The following is a 20,354-nucleotide window of genomic DNA, read 5'->3' as shown; positions in this document are numbered from 1 at the left end:
TGATCCCAAACGGCAATTTGCACATACTCATACTTCTAACTACTAACAAGCCACTGTAACATTTACTCATTTCCCCTTTTAGACTGAAGCCTCCCCCAGATGCACAAATCTTTCCAATTACTGTAAAAACTTCAGTTATCTGAGCGGTGTGTCCACAGGCCTTCAATGCCATCCATCTTGGATTGACCTTGTCCTCATTCTTATCATTGTTTGCTCTTAATCTTCTCAGTTGTAGGGTTAATATCTCTTTTGTAGGTTATGGCACCAATTGCATGTTCTGGAAAAGGCAACTGGGAGTCCAATCAGTTGCAGCTGTGCAAACTGTAGCTCAGCTGATCCAGCTGTGAACAGCAGCAAAGAAGCAGGGAGACAGAGAAACGCTAGAATGGTCTTGAGTCCACATGAACCCAGGTTGTACTTGGTGGTGGTTCAGGGTCTATCCTGTGTATATAGATCTCCCAATAGTCTGCGTCTGGTTTTTGCACCAAGGCAGGGTTTGATGAGGATTGATTGAAAAGAATAACAGCTTTCAAGGCCAATACTAGAGCTTTTGCAAATATTCACTGTGTCCTACCCCACCCTTCTGAGCACATCTGAAGGATAACTCTGTAAAGGAAACAGTACCAGTAGAATAACTTCATTCCCACGAATTTGCCTTTCAAACTGGGTAAGTGAGTTAGGAGTGAATTGATTCTGCTTCTATCTTTTTGGTCCACTTGCTTAAACTTATGGTCCTGCTGGCTGCAAAACGTAGTAACTTAAGCACTTTAACTAAAACGTGTGATTGCCTCTTTCATTTTCCCATATGCACTGTGGGAAAGCCCCATGATGTCAGCTGCAATAAGCCAAGGAATGATCAGAAGGACAGTTCTGTGGCTTGACAAGCTCCCCAGCCATGAGCCCCCCAGCACCACTGCCATTTCACACCCCATATTGTTTCCCTGTAATGGGCCTGCTTAAAATCAGAGCCTGCTTGCTACTTGGAGAAAATAACACTATGGGTCACTATTAGCTCTTAATAACCGAGGTTCAATAATTTCATGAGGTGTTTCCCTAAGTAGGGCCTAGTGGGAGTTAACAGGTACAGGTGAGAAGCATGAACCCCAGTTGAGACTTTCCAGTGGGAAACCTGGGTATCCAGGCCTCGGCCAAGCGCAGCAGAGCCCCTGTGTGCCTAGTAGGGAGGGTCAGGCCAGAGACAGGCGAGTCGCTGGGAGTGCAAGCCCTGCAGCAAACACTGCTCTGGCTCCCGAAGTCCACCCCTGCTCAGTACCACAGTGATGCTGGGCTGACCCCCACTATAGTCCAGGCTGTTTTCTAGAACACTCAAGAAATAAAGGTGGGGCTGCATTTCTCAAGGAGAATTGAGAAGGCAAAAAGTGCAGTGAGATCCTCACTCATTAAGTGTGTATTCCAGGTTTGCAGCCTGAGCCTTCAGGACAGAGCAGAAAGAAAACCCAAACTTCTAGCCATTCACTGGCCATGCTCCACCCACACCTCCTTAAACATTTCTGTATGTCTCCCTTCCCACAGCCCAGCCCCACACTCCTCATCCCTAAACCACATCCTCATACTCAGATGCATTTCTGTCTTCCTTTTTTTTTTCTTTTTCTTTCTTTTTGAGACAAGGTCTCACTCTGTTGCCCAGACAGGAGTGCAGTGGCATGATCATGGCTCACAACAGCCTTGATCTCCTGGGCTCAAGCAAGCCTCCCACCTCAGCCTCCCAAGTAGCTGGGACCACAGGTGGTGCCACTGAGCCAGCTAATATTTTAAATTTTTTTGTAGAGATGGAGCTTTGCTGTGTTGCCCAGGCTGCTCTCAGACTCCTGGGCTCAAGTGATCCTCCTGCCTCGGCCTCCCAAAGTGCCGGCATTACAAGCATGAGCCACCACACCCGGCTGGGTTTCTGGTTTCTATCTTACTCCTCACCACAGTCAACACGGCTGATGATCTGGGTGGGAGATCATCATCGGCCACTTTCAGGTGATTGAAGTTGAAGTTGTCTCACCTAGGTGGTATTTTTATTTTTTGTTTTACATTCTATTTTTGTTCCAATAGACCAATTGGGCATAAAAATTTTATAAACAGGCCGATTTACCTGGCTATTCTTTAACAGAATTTTCAATCATTCATAGCGATATGATCTGATTCACTTGTGTGATGAAAGCATTGATCACTGGAGTCATTACAGGAGGGGCATCAAGCTGTAGCTTTCATCCTCTCTAGTTATCAAGTTCTTATCAGATTTAAATGCCTGAAACAACAAGGGTATGCCCTTGGCTTTGTTTTTACTTCCTTTTGTGCTGCCCTCTTACACTCTGTGGCTGAGATCATCATGTTTCTAGCCAAGACTCTGCCAGGCCTTGCCCAGGGTGGCCCCTCCCGGCTCTCTGACTTCCTCTGTCGTGTTTGTGGACTCTTCTGTTGCAGACACACTGGCCTTCTTCTTGCCCTCACCCCCCGTGTTTCCCTAGCCCTGTCCTCTGGCCTCTATGTGCCACCTTCTGAGGAACACCTGTTACTTATTAGACACTCACCAGGGAACCGTGACCCACACATGGAGAGCTCTGACCTTCTGGACCCCAGCAAGCTTGTTCCTGCCTTAGGGCTCTGGTGCTGCTTCTACCCACTCCCCACCCCCGTGCCTGGAGTCCTTCCCCCACCTCCCAACTCCATGTTCACATCTCCGTCTCATGGCCGCTTGGCTCTGCCCCAAGTCAATCTCTTGTCCTTTGCAGTGCTTACTTTTTCTTCATGACACTTATTGGCACATGAAATTAAATATTCACCTGAGTATTTGTCATCTCAATTCCAGCCAAAAAATTTTTCTGTCTTCTTCACTGCTATGCCTCCAGCTCTTAGAACAGTGACATCTGTAGTGAATGCTTTAAATACATATATGGAATAAATACGTAAAAGAGGGCTGTGCTTTCCTCTCCACAGTGATTGATACCGTCCTTGATGGGAGCTTTTCTGGGAACAGAGGGGAGAACATTAGACCAGAGTCTTTAACCTTCTAAACCTATACCTCTTCTTGATAAACAAACCAACAAAAATCAAATTCATGTCCTTCTGCAGAGCATGGGTTTGGAGGAGAAAGGGTGGGGGGTGAAGCAGGGCCCCCATCAAAATCTCCAGGGGCAGGTGAGAATTTTTTATCACAAGGAGTCTTAAGTCCCAGCCCTTCAAATCATTTTCCCTAAATATTCCTTCCTTTTGGTAGGAGTAGGATAAGAGCCTGTGAGAAGGTTTCCGTTCATGGTGGCTTGTCTTTCCTAGTGTAAAATGAAAGACCCCTGGGTATTTATGGAGAGAGCCCACTGCACAGAGAAGCATAAATCCTTCCATGACCCAAGCTATATGTGCTAAACTTAGCCACACAAGAAGAATCACTTTCTCCACTACAGAAAATAGCAGCTCCCTATTTTAAATGTGCTTCTCATTGGCTGTAGGAGTAGCAGTGATTCATCTTCTATAGACCTGAGTTTTAGTTTTGTGAACTGATGTATGAAGGAAACCAGGTTTGGGCCTGTCCTGGGCTCCTTAGATCTCAGAGGCAAGAGACCATGCTGTCTACTTCTAATTCCAGTATTAACTGTGCATGGCAATGGTAGGAATGAAGAGAAGAGAGGAATATCAAGTATTATTGAATCCTTCAGTCCTGCAAACACCGAACACTTCTCTGTGCCGAACCCTGAGTGCAGGGCTGGCGGAAATCATGCTGCCCTGGAGGGGTTCACAGTCTAGCATGGAAACCTACACTCTTCATGTCAGTACCATGTGCTAAATCCTCAATTTCTGCCCTGCTGCTTTACAGCGAGTCTCCAGGACCCAGTGCAAATGTACACGTTCTGCACAGACTGAAAAGAGGCTGAAAAGCCTGTTGTAATCTGTCTCCCTAAATGACCAAGGGATTGTATACAGTTGACATGTGCAATTACTTTCAACTCTACTGGTACGGTGTTGAGAACTAAACGTGCTAACAGTTCAGCTCACATTCGAACAAAGCTGATCAGATCAAAGGAGCTGGCACAATACTGCTCTGTGGTTTACCGGTGTATAGTGAAGCATTCTTAACATACATTCTTCAGTCTTAGGAAGGCTTCTAAAGGGGTGTTTGTGGTAAATATTTGGAGGCAGATTGGGCCAGCACAGAGTGAAGGAAGGTGTGGAGGGGGTTGGAGTGCATGTCAGGTTGCACGGCAGCTTTCTCTTTCTATTTAGGCCCAGGACTTGGGTTTGAGTTTACTTGTATATAGTTTTTCTTTAGAGCCCTTGCCATTGTTGCAAATGTATATTTATAGGAGCACTTTGAAGGAAGGACTATGTTTTTGCCATGATTATATAACCAGTATCTGGCATATAATAAATACTCAGTAGATATTTGTTGAATAAATTAACTAAACAAATAGACTTTGTAAATTTTTTTCTGTCCCAGTCTTTTTGGAGCATGGATTCCACCAAATTATAGGCTTCTGAAGAGGTGTAAGGCATCTCAAAGGCAGACAGAGATTTCTCTGAAAAATCTGTTTTTAAAGAAACCTGGTCCTCTCTCCCTTCCTCCTTCCGCCTGATGTGCACCTGGGAGAGAAGCTTCGGATAGTCATATCTCAGTCACAATGAGGAGTCTCTTTACAGGTAGTGTCAAGTACGCTCTTACAATTTATTTTCTCCAAAAAAAAGCTAATTCAGGTCCTTTTGTATCCTTATCCTTCATTACCATTCCCAAGCTTTAGCTCACTTCAAATTATGCTTACTTAAGCTTTTAAATTCTTGTTGTAGAGTAGGCCCCAAAATTGAAAGCCACTTAAGTCCAGATGCCCATCCCAAACAGCTCCCCTCATCCTCCACCCTTCCTGAAGGTGCTCTTGGAGAGGAAGGAGGCAAGAAATGGAGCAGAAATGAGACACTTGTGTTGTTCTGTGCAGGGAGCCTGGACAAGAACCTGGAATCCTGGGCGCTAGGGTAGGAAGACATGACTCCCCGACCCCTGATGCCACTCAGGCAAAATGCATAAAGATCACCCCATATGAACTTCAACTTGGTGAATTCACAGCTCTCACAATAAAAACATTTTGTTTTACAATGGTCAGATCTGTGTTCTTGCTCGGATAGGAATTACAGCCAGGAATGGTGGCTCACGCTGGTAATTCCAACACTTTGGGAGGCCGAGGCAGGTGGATCACTTGAAGTCAGAAGTTCAAGACCAGCCTGGCCAATATGCTGAAACCCCATCTCTACTGAAAAATACAAAAATTAGCCGGGTGTGGTGGCGCACACCTGTAGTCCCAGCTATTCAGGAGACTGAGGTGGGAGGATTGCTTGAGCCCTGGAGGTGGAGGTTGCAGTGAGCTAGGGTTGCGCCAGTACACTCCAGCCTGGGTGACAGAGTGAAACCCTGTCTCAAAAAAAAAAAAAAGGAATTACAAAGGATGAGTTGTATGCAGTTTTTTGCCATTTTCTCATGGATGAAAAAATGTCATTCTGAATTTCAAAAGAGATTGCAGACCCGGCCAAGAAGAGGTTCATTCTGTGGTAGTCCTCTGCTCCTAAGCACCAAGTCACCCAGTGGCCCCAGCATCCTTTCTTTAGAAGGACTTTATTCCTGTGCCTGTTTAATGAGACCAAAGAGCTCCAAGGAGCCTCTTTCAATCAGGCAGACATAATCCTTGCCTTCATAGAAACTGATTTCTACCTTCCAGAAACGCATCACCAATGCAGGAAAACAGACAAATATATCCATGATTAGAGTGTAGTATTCTAAGTGCAATGAAAAAGACATGCACAAGATAATCTAAGGTCTATTTTACTTTTTATTTTTTATTTTTTTCCTTTGAGATGGAGTCTCACTCACTCTGTCGCCCAGGCTGGAGTGCAGTGGTGCAATCTCGGCTCACTGCAACCTCCACCTCCCGGATTCAAGCAATTCTCTTGTCTCAGCCTCCTGAGCAGCTGGGACTACAGGCACACACCACCACATCCAGCTAATATTTTTGTATTTTTAGTAGAGATGGGTTTTCACCGTGTTGGCCAGGCCAATCTCAAACTCTTGACCTCCAGTGATCCACCCACCTCGGCCTCCTAAAGTGCTGGGATTACAGGCGTGAGCCACTGCACCCAGCCTAGGGTCCATTTTCTTCTGCTTCCATCAAAAGCATGAGAGGAAGTCCTCTTCCAAAGATGGAGATCTTCAGACCACCATCTTTCTCCCTTTCTTTTCTCAGAGTGCAGAGGTACAATGAGAGAACTTGCAAGAGTCATGAAATATTAAGACATAAACTGTATTCAGATAGGTGGGTTCAGGTAGGTAAGTAAGAGATAAGCAAACAAATACTAGATCTTGGTTTACTAATTAATCAGGCCCTTAACAACCCATTTCTCCATTATATTCTCCATATAACCCACAATTACATGTGTAATACTTTGATGTTATTCAGTTCTCCCTTGCTGAACTCAGTTCTTCTCTTAAATTCCATATTAAAATTCCTTTTCTGCCCATTCCCAAACTCAGTGGCACTGATATCTTGTAGATGTTGGTATTCTTTTGAATACCTCTTTGTCAAGTTCTCATCTGGGGAAACTTTTTTCTACCAGGATGTATTGCTTTAGTGCTGTGTGCTTTCCTGAAGTTACTTGCTTACTTGTTCCTAGTAAGTCAACATACCCTTCTGGCTGGAGTCACTGCTCTGTGGTCTGTATCAAATCATTCCATCATCTCTTCAGTTTCTCTCTGCATCCAGATCACGATGTTGCTTAACACATCGCTGACGTCACTCAGAGTCTCACACGTGCGAGTCTTTGATAAACTCCATCTCCGACATCAACATTTATGCTTACAGACTCCCATTATGTTCTCATACCTACAAGCTTTGGTGAGAAAGCTTTGGGTAAGAAAATTTATATCCTATTTCCAGCACCTTGGCCTTTTATTTTTGCCCCGGAGCTGTTGATCTTGCTCTTTGCAGGAAGACTGAAGGGAAGGGGTCAGCCTGTCCTCATTAAGCATATCAATGCTGTTCCTGAGTGTAGAGACACAATGGCCCTTATGTGTCCTTTACTCTGCAAGCTCCAGGGCTCATATTAAATGCATGGTGGCCATTTATTGTATCTTCCAAACTGAGTGTGAAAAATGCACCATTTGCCAGGCATGGTGGCTCAGGCCTGTAATCCCAACACGTTGGGAAGCCAAGGTGGGTGGATCACTTGAGGTCAGGAGTTTAAGACCAGCCTGGCCAAAGTGGTGAAAATTTGTCTCTACTAAAAATACAAAAAAATTAGCCAGGCATGATGGTGAGTGCTTGTAATCCCAGTTACTTGGGAAGCTGAGGCAGGAGAATCACTTGAACCCCAAGGCAGAGGTTGCTGTGAGCCAAGATTGTGCCTGGGCAATCCAGCCTGGGCAACAGAGTGAATGAGATTCCATCTCAAAAAAAAAAAAAAAAAAAGTACCATTAATAATTATACTGGGGGCCGGGCGCGGTGGCTCACACGTGTAATCCCAGCACTTTGGGAGGCCAAGGAGGGATGATCACCTGAGGTCAGGAGTTCGAGACCAGCCTGGTCAACATGGTGAAACCTCATCCCTACTAAAAATAGAAAAATTAGCCGGGCGTGGTGGCACAGGCCTGTGATTTCAACTACTAGGGAGGCTAAGGCAGGAGAATCACTTGAACCTAGGAGGCAGAGGTTATAATGAGCCAAGATCGAGCCACTGCACTCCAGCCTGGGCAACAGAGCAAGACTCTGTCTCAAAAAAAAATAATTATTATTATTATTATACTGGGATATATGGTAACCCTAGTTAAAATGACATTTTGAGTCTGGAATTGTGTTTAAGTCCTGGACCCTTGGGGAAACAATATTTTAATGCTCCTTGGGGTCTGGTGGTTTGGGCAGAGTAGCCTCTTATGAAGAATTATAGTGCGACTAAACAAGTATGATATGTTTAGCTCCATATTTTCCAGCATATTTTTAAGAGATAAATACAGATAACTCATTGCGATTATAATACTGCACTGTACACATACAATACTGGTTGGCAAGGAGGTACACAGAGCAAAGCAAAACTGCATTTTAACCCCCGAAGTTTCCTGAAAAAAAAAAAAAAAGTAGCCTGAAAAGTTGAAAATATTTCTTTCCACAAAATAAACTGGAATAATCCCTTCAATTATTTTAGATTCCTTTCAGATAGCCTTGCAGATGGTTCGCTGAAGTCATCATGCCAACGAAATTCGTTTGGCTCAAAAATTTAAATAGCCCTACCAAATTATGCATGTTTCTCTTCTAATAAAAAACTGAATGTCTTATTTCTATCTGCTAAGCTTATTCTCCTCTGCAGTTTGTGAACTGAACTACAGAAATAACTCCTTAGAGATGCACGCTTTTGTCCTCTATTACCCAATTCTGGAATCCCCAAATATAGTGTTATAACTGCTGACTTTTCTCATTTGCTTTTGCATGTATTCATGTTTTGTCTCTTTACACAAGCCTGCTACCCAAAATATCCAAAAGGCATTAAATGCTAATAGTATTGAATCCTAAAGGTGTTCTTTCTTCTACTAATTGCATGCATTCCTGTCAGTCTCTATGACCTCAGCTGAGTGGCAGATAAAGCCCAAATTAAAAATACTTCCCTCTTGGCAAGATACCTCGAACCCCAGTGGGCCGCTCAGTTGGAAAGCTGGGAAGTGGAGAGGCATGAGTCACTGTGCTCTCTCAGACATTTTTATTCAGAGTTGTTTAAGAAGATTTTTTTAAAAATCGAGCAATGGACCCCCAGAATGACCATTTCTCACTAAGTCATGAAATTTAATTTTTTCTTTTTCTTTTTTTTATTTTAGATGGAGTCTTGCTCTGTCACCCAGGCTGGTGTCTGGAGTGCAGTGGTGCAATCTCGGCTCACTGCAACCTCTGCCTTCAGGGTTTAAGCGATTCTCCTGCCTCAGCCTCCCGAGTAGCTGGGATTATAGGCACCCACCACCACACTGGCTAATTTTTGTATTTTTAATGGAAGCAAGGTTTCACCATGTTGTCCAGGCTGGTCTCGAACTCCTGACCTCACGTAGTCTGCCCGCCTCGGCCTCCAAAGTGCTGGGATTACAGGCGAGAGGCACCGCACCTGGTCAATTTTTTCTTTAATGTGGGAAACAGAATTGCCACCTCTCCCTGCAACACCCTAAAGGAAGCATGGTCTCTAGGCAAAGCCATTCTTGCCAGCCTCTGGGGTCCCTGGCCTGTGGCACTCAGCCCTTCCTGTGGGCCCCACAGAGCATCCTCCTAGGGGCTAGGATGTGGAGAAATGCAGTGAGGTGACTCAGCTGCTGTGTCCTTTCTGCTATCACTGCCGTCTTGTTTTACATTTTTTAAAGCATCTGTTCTTGGGTGCTTGTGGTCTTACAAAGCAGCCCTAATGTTCCCAATGGTATAATTGCCCAATACAGCCACGCCTGCTGCGCTGGGAACTGTCAAGATTAGAAGCCCTGCCTGTGAAGGGGAACTTGAGGAGGAATTTGTATCATGTAGGGTGCAGTAATCCCCAAGGAAAGTCTCTTTGCTAAAACCGTGTGTGAGAAGTCTCCCTCTGGCGGCTGCTGAGGTGATTTCACAGGGAAAGAATGCATGTCAGCCGTAAGGGAGTCCGTGAAGCTGCAACTAAAATGTTTCCAGAAAATGGGGCATTTGGTTGCATCTTCGGGAAGAAAATAAGAAGCAATTCTTTTCTAGAATTAAAAAAAAGGTAACAAAAAAGAACGAAAAGCAAAGAAGAACACAGAGAATGTGTCCATATCTAGTGAACTTTCAAATAGCCCTCCGTCTTCTAAAAAGAAACAAGTCAACAACAGCCACTTGCTCTTCTCTGGACACACATCCCCCTCACACTCCTCCTTCTGCAGCAGCGATCAGGGTCACTACACTCTTGTGATTGAAGCAGTTCTGGGAATTTCTGTCCTCTATTTTCTGTGTCTGTCTAGTTCACTACCAGTCTCATTTATTTGTCCTTTATGCTGTTTCTTTATGATACTTCTCATGTTTTCTTGCCCTTCCTATTAATTTCTCCAACCTATGCATGGACAACTGCCCAACAGCATTTGGAGTAAATGTGATAAAATTCAGAGCACGTGAATCAAAGGCTGTCAGCTGGCAAGAAGTTCAGATCTTCCGTCAGGACAGCGCCACATTCCATCCCAAGGACCAGCCATTTCCGGTGATCCTAAGACAAAGTCTTGACACCACTTCAAATATTCTGGAATTTGGAATTTGGAATTTGGGACCTCTAGTGCCATCATGTGCCTGGGTCCCCATCCTCCTTCCTAACCCTTGTTTTCCCTGAATGGCCTCATGACCTGTTGGCCCCATCAGGCTCCACATCTTAACCAGCTCTTGGTTGATCCTGCCTTCACAGAATGGAGAACACTCCAGAGACCCTTGCTTGCCTTTGTCCTAGCAAGTAAACTTTCATGTCTATTTCTAAGACAAAGTTCTCATCTTATACTCCTTTCTGGGACTTGGATCCCTGTCCTCTCTCTTCTCCCTCTGTCCCTTACTGCTTCCTGGATGAACTGCCTGTACCTGAGTGGCTGCAGGAGCGAGCCTGTCATTCTCCTCAACCCCACTGGTAAGGGCCCTGCCCCTGGGCTGCTCTGACTTTTCAGTTGTTACTTATTCCTCATCCAGCAGCTGTCTGCTTCCAGATCTGAGCCCTCTGGCTGCCCACAGAGATTTACTTAGTCTTCCAACTGTGTGATTTGCTAAGATGCCAGCTACCTTGTTGTATTTGATTACTTCTAAGATGATACATATAGTATCCCATAGCCTGCCTCGCTCCCCTGTCTCTCAAAGCCAGGGAAGGGTCTAGGAAGAAGCCCAGGATCCCAGAACGCGTGCATGCAGGAAGTCCATACCCCTGCCAGGCTCTTCCCTGGGGGGTCTGTTGCTGTCTCTCTTGGGAACTTGTCTATTGCCATCCCATAGGAAGGTGGCAATTTATGCTTCCTGGTTTTGATAACATTTCCCAAACATGTTTACTCCTGTGAAGCATATCCAATCGAGCACTATGAAGCACACCTGCTATTTTAGAATTCAAGGTAGCGGTCAGGAGCAGCTCATGCCTGTAATCCCAGCACTTTGGGAGGCCAAGGTGGGCAGATCAACTGAGGTCAGGAGTTCAAGACCAACCTAGCCAACATGGTAAAACCTCATCTCTGCGAAAAATACAAAAATTAGCCGGGCATGGTGGCAGACGCCTGTAATCCCAGCTACTTGGGAGGCTGAGGCAGGAGAATCGCTTGAACCCGGGAGGCAGAGGTTGCAGTGAGCTGAGATTGTGCCATTGCACTCCAGCATGGGGGACAAGAATGAGACTCTGTCTCAAAAGTAAATAAATAATTAAATTAAAGGTAGTCTCAGGGTACTCATACATAGAGAGTAACATAAATGTATACATCTGAACTTTACCCTGACATCTGGGCACACATTTGAAATCTTAAACAGTCACTTCAAGAACTCCGTATGTCTCTCTGTCTCTCACATACACAGAGCCCCTCCTATGACTCTCCTCACTCTTGACTCTTGAAGTCATCTTGTGTTATCCTTCTCTATGTCCATCTGCCAGATCTCAGCTGAATTATCTCAATTCCTCCTAGAGAAACGGTCCCTCTTTGCTCTGAACCCAAAATATACCAACCCAACTTCAGATGGTATCTTCTCTCTTCTTCATCACCCAAAGTCCAAACAGTCTCCTGGACTCAGCCTACAGAGCTTCTCTGCACCAACCCCTTCTCTACTTTAGACCCAAATGGCCTCCTTGGCCATTTTCTCTGCTTCTTTAGCTGAAACCACAGATTCTTCAACAACTTCTAGTCTCTCAGATTCCCCAGTTCAACTAGCTGGCACTAAATTTACCACATAAGCATGTGTCAAATCCTTCTGCTTTGCCCGGCTTTTTTCTTTGATGTTGCAGCACTGTCATTCTCCTAATCACATATTATTATTTTAACGTTCTTCAGCAACTAGGATTCTCAATGATTTGTAGGGAGGGACATGATTCCTTCTGGAGGCCCCAACACACGGCCATTGCTTTCCCTTCTCACCCTTAACGGAAACACCACACACAGACACCACAGAATGAAGAATAACTGAAGGAGGCCTTCACCCTGGATCAGGACTGGTCGGTTATTTCTTCTTGAGTCATGTGGCATTTGGCTCCTCTGATGAGATCATTAGTACACTTAAAAAGCCATCATCAGGCCAGGTGCTGTGGATCACACCTATAGTTCCAGCATTTTGGGATGACGAGGCTGGAAGATCATTTGAGGCCAGGAATTCAAGACGAGCCTGGGCAACATAGCACAACCCCATCTCAACAAAAAATTTAAAACTTAGCCTGGCATGGCAGTGTGCACTCCTGTAGTCTACTAAGGAGGTTGAGGCAGGAGGATTACTTAAGCCCAGGAGATCAAGGCTGCAGTAAGCTATGATCACACCACCACATTCCAGCCCAGGCAACAAAGTCAGCCAGGCGTGGTGGCTCACACCTGTGGGAGCCACTTTGGGAGGCCAAGGTGGGTGGATCACAAGGTCAGGAGATCAAGACCATCCTGGCTAACACAGTGAAACCCCATCTCTACTAAAACATTATAAAACATTAGCCAGGCGTGGTGTTGGGCGCCTGCAGTCCCAACTACTTGGGAGGCTGAGGCAGGAGAATGGCGTGAACCTGGGAGGCAGAGTTTGCAGTGAGCCAAGATTGCACTGCTGCACACCAGCCTAGGCAACAGAGCAAGACTCTGTCTCAAAAAATAATAATAATAATTTAAAAATAATAAAAATAAAATGCCAGGTGGCTGGCAAGATGGCTGAATAGGAACAGCCCCAGTATGTAGCTCCCAGTGAGATCAACACAGAAGGCAAGTGATTTCTGCATTTCCAGTTGAGGTACCCAGCTCATCTCATTGGGACTGGTTAGACAGTGGGTGCAGCCCACCGAGGGCGAGCTGAAGCTGAGTGGGATGTCGCCTCACTCAGGAAGTACAAAGGGTTGGGGAACTTCCTCCCTTAGCCAAGGGAAGCTTTGAGGGACTGTGCTTTGAGGAACAATGCATTCCAACCCAGATACTACACTTTTCCCATGGTCTTCACAACCCGCAGACCAGGAGATTCCCTTGGGTGCCTACACCACCAGGGCCCTGGGTTTCAAGCACACAACTGGGCAGCTATTTGGACAGACACCAAGCTAGCTGCACGAGGTTTTTTTTCATACCCCAGTGGTGCCTGGAACACCAGCGGGACAGAACCGTTCACTACTCTGGAAAAGGGGCTGACGCCAGGGAGCCAAGTGGTCCAGCTCAGCAGATCCCATCCCCACAGAGCCCAGCAAGCTAAGATCCACTGACTTGAAATTCTCGATGCCAGCACAGTAGCCTGAAGTCGACCTGGGACACTTGCGCTTGGTCAGGGCAAGGGGGTCCACCATTACTGAGGCTTGAGTAGGCAGTTTTCCCTTCACAGTGTAACAAAGCCATGGGGAAGTTCAAACTGCAGCTCCGCAAAGCCACTGTAGCCAGACTGCCTCTCTAGCTTCCTCCTCTCTGGGCAGATCAACTCTGAAAGAAAGGCGGCAGCCCCAGTCAGGGACTTATAAATAAAACTCCCATCTCCCTGGGACAAGAGCACCTGGGGGAAGGGACGGCTGTGGGCATAGCTTCAGCAGACTTAAACATTTCTGCTTGCCAGCTCTAAAGAGAGCAGTGGATCTCCCAGCACAGCACTCGAGCTCTGCTAAGGGACACACTGCCCTCTCAAGTGGGTGCCTGACCCCTGTGCCTCATAACTGGGAGATACCTCCCAGCAGGAGTCGACATAAACCAATACAGGAGAGCTCTGGCTGTCATCTGGCAGATGCCACTCTGGGATGAAGCTTCCAGAGGAAGGAACAGCAATCTTTGCTGTTCTGCAGCCTCCGCTGGTGATACCCAGGCAAACAGGGTCTGGAGCGGACCTCCAGCAAACTCCAGCAGATCTGCAGCAGAGGGGCAGGTTAGAAGGAAAACTAACAAACAGAAAGGAATAGCATCAACATCAACAAAAAGGAGGTCCACACAAAAACCCCATCCGAAGGTCACCAACATCAAAGACCAAAAGTAGATAAATCCATGAAGATGAGGAAAAACCAGTGCAAAAAGGCTGAAAATTCCAAAAACCAGAATGCCTCTTCTCCTCCAAAGGATCACAACACCTTGCCAGCAAGGGAACAAAACTGGATGGAGAATGAGTTTGATGAATTGACACAAGTAGGCTTCAGAAGGTGGGTAATAACAAACTCCTCTGAGCTAAAGGAGCATGTTCTAACCCAATGCAAGGAAGCTGAGAACCTTGAAAAAAGGTTAGAGGAATCGATAACTAGAATAACCAGTTTAGAGAAGAACATAAATGACCTGATGGAGCTGAGAAACACAGCACGAGAACTTCGTGAAGCATACACAAGTGTCAATAGCTGAATTGATCAAGCAGAAGAAAGGATATCAGAGACTGAAGATCAACTTAATGAAATAAAGCGTGAAGACAAGATTAGAGAAAAAAGATGAAAAGGAATGAACAAAGCCTCCAAGAAATATGGGACTATGTGAAAAGGCCAAACTTATGTTTGATTGGTGTACCTGAAAGTGATGAGGAGAATGGCACCAAGTTGGAAAACACTCTTCAGGATATTACCCAGGAGAACTTCCCCAACCTAACAAGACAGGCCAACATTCAAATTCAGGAAATACAGAGAACACCACAAAGATACTCCTCAAGAAGAGCAACCCCAAGACAAATAATCGCCAGATTCACCAAGGTTGAAATGAAGGAAAAAATGTTAAGGCAGCCAGAGAGAAAGGCCAGGTTACCCACAAAGGGAAGCCCATCAGACTAAAAGCAGATCTCTCTGCAGAAACCCTACAAGCCAGAAGAGAGTGAGGGGCTAATATTCAACATTCTTAAAGGAATTTTCAACCCAGAATTTCATATCCAGCCAAACTAAGCTTCATAAGCGAAGAAGAAATAAAATCCTTTACAGACAAGCAAATGCTAAGAGATTTTTGTCACTACCAGGCTTGCCTTTCAAGGGCTCCTGAAGGAAGCACTAAAGATGGAAAGGAAAAACTGGTACCAGCCACTGCAAAAAGTTATCAATTGTAAAGACCATTGACACTATGAAGAAACTGCATCAACTAATGGTCAAAATAACCAGCTAGCATCATAATGACAGGATCAAATTCACACATAACAATATTAACCTTAAATGTAAACGGGCTAAATGACCCAATTAAAAGGCACAGAGTGGCAAATTGGATAAAGAGTCAAGGCCCATCCATGTGCTGTATTCAGGAGACCCATCTCACGTGCAAAGACACACATAGGCTCAAAATAAAGGGATAAGGCTGGACACAGTGGCTCACACCTATAATCCCAGCACTTTGGGAGGCCGAGGCGGGCAGATCACCTGAGGTCCGGAGTTCCAGACCAGCCTGACCAACATAGAGAAACCCCATCTCTACTAAAAATACAAAATTAGCCAGGTGTGGTGGCGCATGCCTGTAATCCCAGCTACTCCAGGAGGCTGAGGCAGGAGAATGGCTTGAACCCGGGAGGCGGAGGTTGCTGTAAGCCAAGATCGCATCATTGCACTCCAGCATAGGCAATAAGAGCGAAACTCCGTCTCAAAAAAATAAAAAATAAAGGGATGGAGGAATATTTACCAAGCAAATGGAAAGAAGAAAACAGCAGGGGTTGCAATCCTAGTCTCTGATAAAACAGACTTTAAACCAACAAAGATCAAAAAAGACAAGAAGGGCATTACATAATGGTTAAGGGGTCAATGCAACAAGAAGAGCTAACTATCCTAAATATATATGCATCCAATACAGGAGCACCCAGATTCATAAAGCAAGTTCTTAGAGACCTACAAAGAGACTTAGATTCCCACACAATAATAGTGGGAGACTTTAACACCTCTCTGTCAGTATTAGACAGATCAACAAGACAGAAAATTAACAAGGAAATTCAGGACTTGGTCTATTAGGACCAAGTGGACCTAATAGACATCTACAGAACTCTCCACTCCAAATCAACAGAACAGAAGAATATACATTCTTCTCAGCACCACATTGCACTTACTCTAAATTTGACCACATAATTGGTAGTAAAACACTCCTCAGCAAGTGCAAAATAACAGAAATCATAACAGTCTCTTAGAGCACAGTGGAATTAAATTAGAACTCAGGATTAAGAAAGTCACTCAAAACCACACAACTGCATGGAAACTGAACAACCTGCTCCTGAATGACTATTGAGTAAATAATGAAATTAAGGCAGAAATAAATAAGTTATCTGAAGCCAGTGAGAACAAAGACATAATGTACCAAAATCTCTGGGACACAGCTAAAGCAGTGTTTACAGGGAAATTTATAGCACTAAATACCCAGAGGAGAAAGCGGGAAAGATGTAAAATCGACACCCTAACATCACAATTAAAAGAACTAGAGAAACAAGAGCAAACAAATGCAAAAGCTAGCAGAATACAAGAAATAACTAAGATCAGAGCAGAACTGATGAAGGAGATAGAGACACAAAAAAACCTTCAAAAAAATCAGTGAATCCAGGAGCTGGTTTTTTTGAAAAGATTAACAAAATCGACCACTAGCCAGACTAATAAAGAAGAAAAGAGAGAAGAATCAAATAGACACAATAAAAACATGATAAAGGGGATGTCACCACTGATCCCACAGAAATACAAACTACCGTCAGAGAATGCTATACACACATCTATGCAAATAAACTAGAAAATCTAGAAGAAACTGATAAATTCCTGGACACATACACCCTCCCAAGACTAAACCAGGAAGAAGTCGAATCCCTGAATAGACCAATAACAAGTTCTGAAATTGAGGCAGTAATTAATAGCCTACCAACCAAAAAAAGTACAGGACCAGATGGATTCACAGCCAAATTCTACCAGAGGTACAAAGAGGAGCTGGTACCATTTCTTCTGAAACTATTCCAAACAATACAAAAAGAGGGACTCCTCCCTAACTCATTTTATGAGGCCAGCATCATCCTGGTACCAAAAACCTGGCAGAGACACAACAAAAAAAGAAAATTTCAGGCCAATATCCCTGGTGAACATCAATGTGAAAATCCTCAATAAAATACTGACAAACCGAATCAAGCATCACTTCAAAAAGCTTATCCACCACGATCAAGTCAGCTTCATCCCTGGGATGCAAGGCTGGTTCAGCATACGCAAATGAATAAACGTAATCCATCACATAAATAGAACCAATGACAAAAACCACATGATTATCTCAACAGAGGCAGAAAAGACCTTTGGTAAAATTCAACATCCCTTCACACTAAAAACTCTCAATAAACTATGTATTGATGAAATGTATCTCAAAATAATAAGAGCTATTTAATAAAGCATATTCAAATAGGAAGAGGGGAAGTCAAATTGTCTCTGTCTGCAGATAACATGATTATATATTTAGAAAACCCCATCGTCTCAGCCCAAACTCTCGTTAAGCTGATAAGCAATTTCAGCAAAGACTCAGGATACAAAACCAATGTGCAAAAATCACAAGCATTCCCGTACACCAATAACAGACAAACAGAGAGCCAAATCATGAGTGAACTCCCATTCGCAATTTCTACAAACAGAATAAAATACCTAGGAATACAACTTACAAGGGACATGAAGGACCTCTTCAAGGAGAACTACAAACCACTGCTCAAGGAAATAAGAAAGGATACGAACAAATGGAAAAACATTCTACACTCATGGATAGGAAGAATCAATATCATGAAAATGGTCATACTGCCCTAAGTAATTTATAGATTAAATGCTGTCCCCATCAAGCTACCGCTGACTTTCTTCACAGAATTAGAAAAAACTATTTTAAATTTCATATGGAACCAAAACAGAGCCCATATAGCCAAGACAATTCTAAGCAAAAAGAACAAAGCTGGAGGCATCATGCTACCTGACTTCAAACTATACTACAAGGCTACAGTAACCAAAACAGCATGGTACTTGTACCAAAACAGATATATAAACCAATGGAACACAACAGAAGCCTCAGAAATAATGCCACACATGTACAACCATCTGATCTTTGGCAAACCTGACAAAAACAAGCAATGGGGAAAGGATTCCCTATTTAATAAATGGTGTTGGGAAAACTGGCTAGCCATATGCAGAGAACTGAAACTGGACCCCTTCCTTACACCTTATACAAAAATTAACTTAAGATGGATTAAAGACTTAAGACCTAAAACCGTAAAAACTCTAGAAGAAAACCTAGGCAGCACCATTCAGGACATAGGCATGGGCGAAGACTTCATGACTAAAACTACCAAAAGCAGGCCGGGCATGGTGGCTCATGCCTGTAATCCCAGCACTTTGGTAGGCCAAGATGGGTGGATCATGAGGTCAGGAGATCGAGACCATCCTGGCTAACACAGTGAAACCCCATCTCTAGTAAAAAAAATGCAAAAAAAATTAGCCAGGCATGATGGTGGGCACCTGTAGTCCCAGCTACTCCGGAGGCTGAGGCAGAAGAATGGCATGAACCCGGGAGGTGGAGCTTGCAGTGAACCAAGATCGTACCACTGCACTCCAGCCTGGGCAACAGAACAAGACTCCATCTCAAATTTAAAAAAAAAAAAAAAAAAAAAAAAAAAAAGGGACAAAAGCCAAAATTGACAAATGGAGTCTACTTAAACTAAAAGAGCTTCTGCACAGCAAAAGAAACTGTCATCAGAGTGAGCAGACAACCTACAGAATGGAAGAAAATGTTTGCAATCTATCCATCTGACAAAGGGCTAATATCCAGAATCTACAAGGAACTTAAGCAAATTTACAAGAAAAAAAAACCTCATCAAAAAGTGGGCGAAGGATATGAACAGACACTTCTCAAAAGAAGACATTTATGCAGCCAGCAAACATATGAAAAAAAATGCTCATCATCACTTGTCATTAGAGGAATGCAAATCAAAACCACAGTGAGATACCAACTCACACCAGTTAGAATGGTGATCATTAAAAAGTCAGGAAACAACACATGCTGGAGAGGATGTGGAGAAACAGAAACACTTTTACACTGTTAGTGGGAGTGTAAATTAGTTCAACCATTTTGGAAGACAGTGTGGCGATTCCTCAAGGATCTAGAACCAGAAATACCATTTGACCCAGCCATCCCATTTCTGGGTATATACACAAAGGATCATAAATCATTCTACTATAAAGATACATGCACATGTATGTTTCCTGCAGCACTATTCACAATAGCAAAGACTTGGAAACAACCCAAATGCCCATCAATGATAGACTGGATAAAGAAAATGTGGCACATATATACCATGGAATACTATGCAGCCATAAAAAAGGATGCGTTTATGTCCTCTGCAGGGACACAGATGAAGCTGGACACCATCATTCTCAGCAAACTAACACAGGAACAGAAAACCAAACAACACATTTTCTCACTCATAAAAGGGAGTTGAACAATGAGAACACATGGACACAGGGAGGGGAACATCACACACCCCACCTGTTGAGGGATGGGGGCTAGGGGAGGGATAGCATTAGGAGAAATACCTAATGTAGACAATGCATTGATGGGTGCAGCAAACTACCATGGCACATGGATACCTATGTAACAAACCTGCACGTTCTGCACATGTATCCCAGAACTTAAACTATAATTTTTTTTAAATGCCATCATCAGCTTACATCAGCCACTGATTCAGACAGTGCAACACCAGACACTGATCATAACACTGAGATGCTAAGACTAAATGCTCACCTAGCAGCTTCCTAGCCCGATATGGATTCCCTTTTGTCCTTTTCAATAAACCGATTTTCAGCAGAGAATAATACTTCCACTTTAAATGTATTGGGGTAGTCTTACTTCAGCTGTGAAATCATAGAGGATTTATGGTCCTGAGTATAATTATATGCCAAATTGCACTGAGTCAATTACCCCTGGATGTGTGAGTTTCTCTTTTCTTTTTAATCATCTTCAGCAGGAAGCTGTACCGCTAATCTGACTGGCACACATCTCTGCAGTGATTGCCTTCATATTAAAATCGGTTTTCTAACATATTTCTGCCCATGCAGTATAATTAAATATTTTGCATTTCTTCTACATGCAGATTAGTGTACATGGAAGGAGAAAATCAGATGTTAGAAGATACAGTTTGCGGCCAGACACTGTGGTTCATGCCTGTAATCCCAGAACTTTGGGAGGCTGGCAGGCTGAGGTGGAAGAATGACTTGAACCTAAGAGTTCAAGCCCAGCCTGAGCAACATAGGG

At 44.0% G+C, this 20,354-nt stretch overlaps 1 protein-coding gene across 32 annotated transcripts in view; it reads left to right on the top strand.

Annotated features, from left to right (window-relative positions):
* The window catches only part of DLGAP1 (DLG associated protein 1), a 961,867-nt gene that overhangs the window by 748,980 nt on the left and 192,533 nt on the right, over positions 1-20,354 (top strand). The window lies entirely within an intron of this gene.

Source organism: Macaca fascicularis, chromosome 18, assembly GCF_037993035.2.
Source record: "Macaca fascicularis isolate 582-1 chromosome 18, T2T-MFA8v1.1".
NCBI lineage: Eukaryota > Metazoa > Chordata > Mammalia > Primates > Cercopithecidae > Macaca > Macaca fascicularis.
This window is presented reverse-complemented; position numbering and strand designations above follow the sequence as displayed.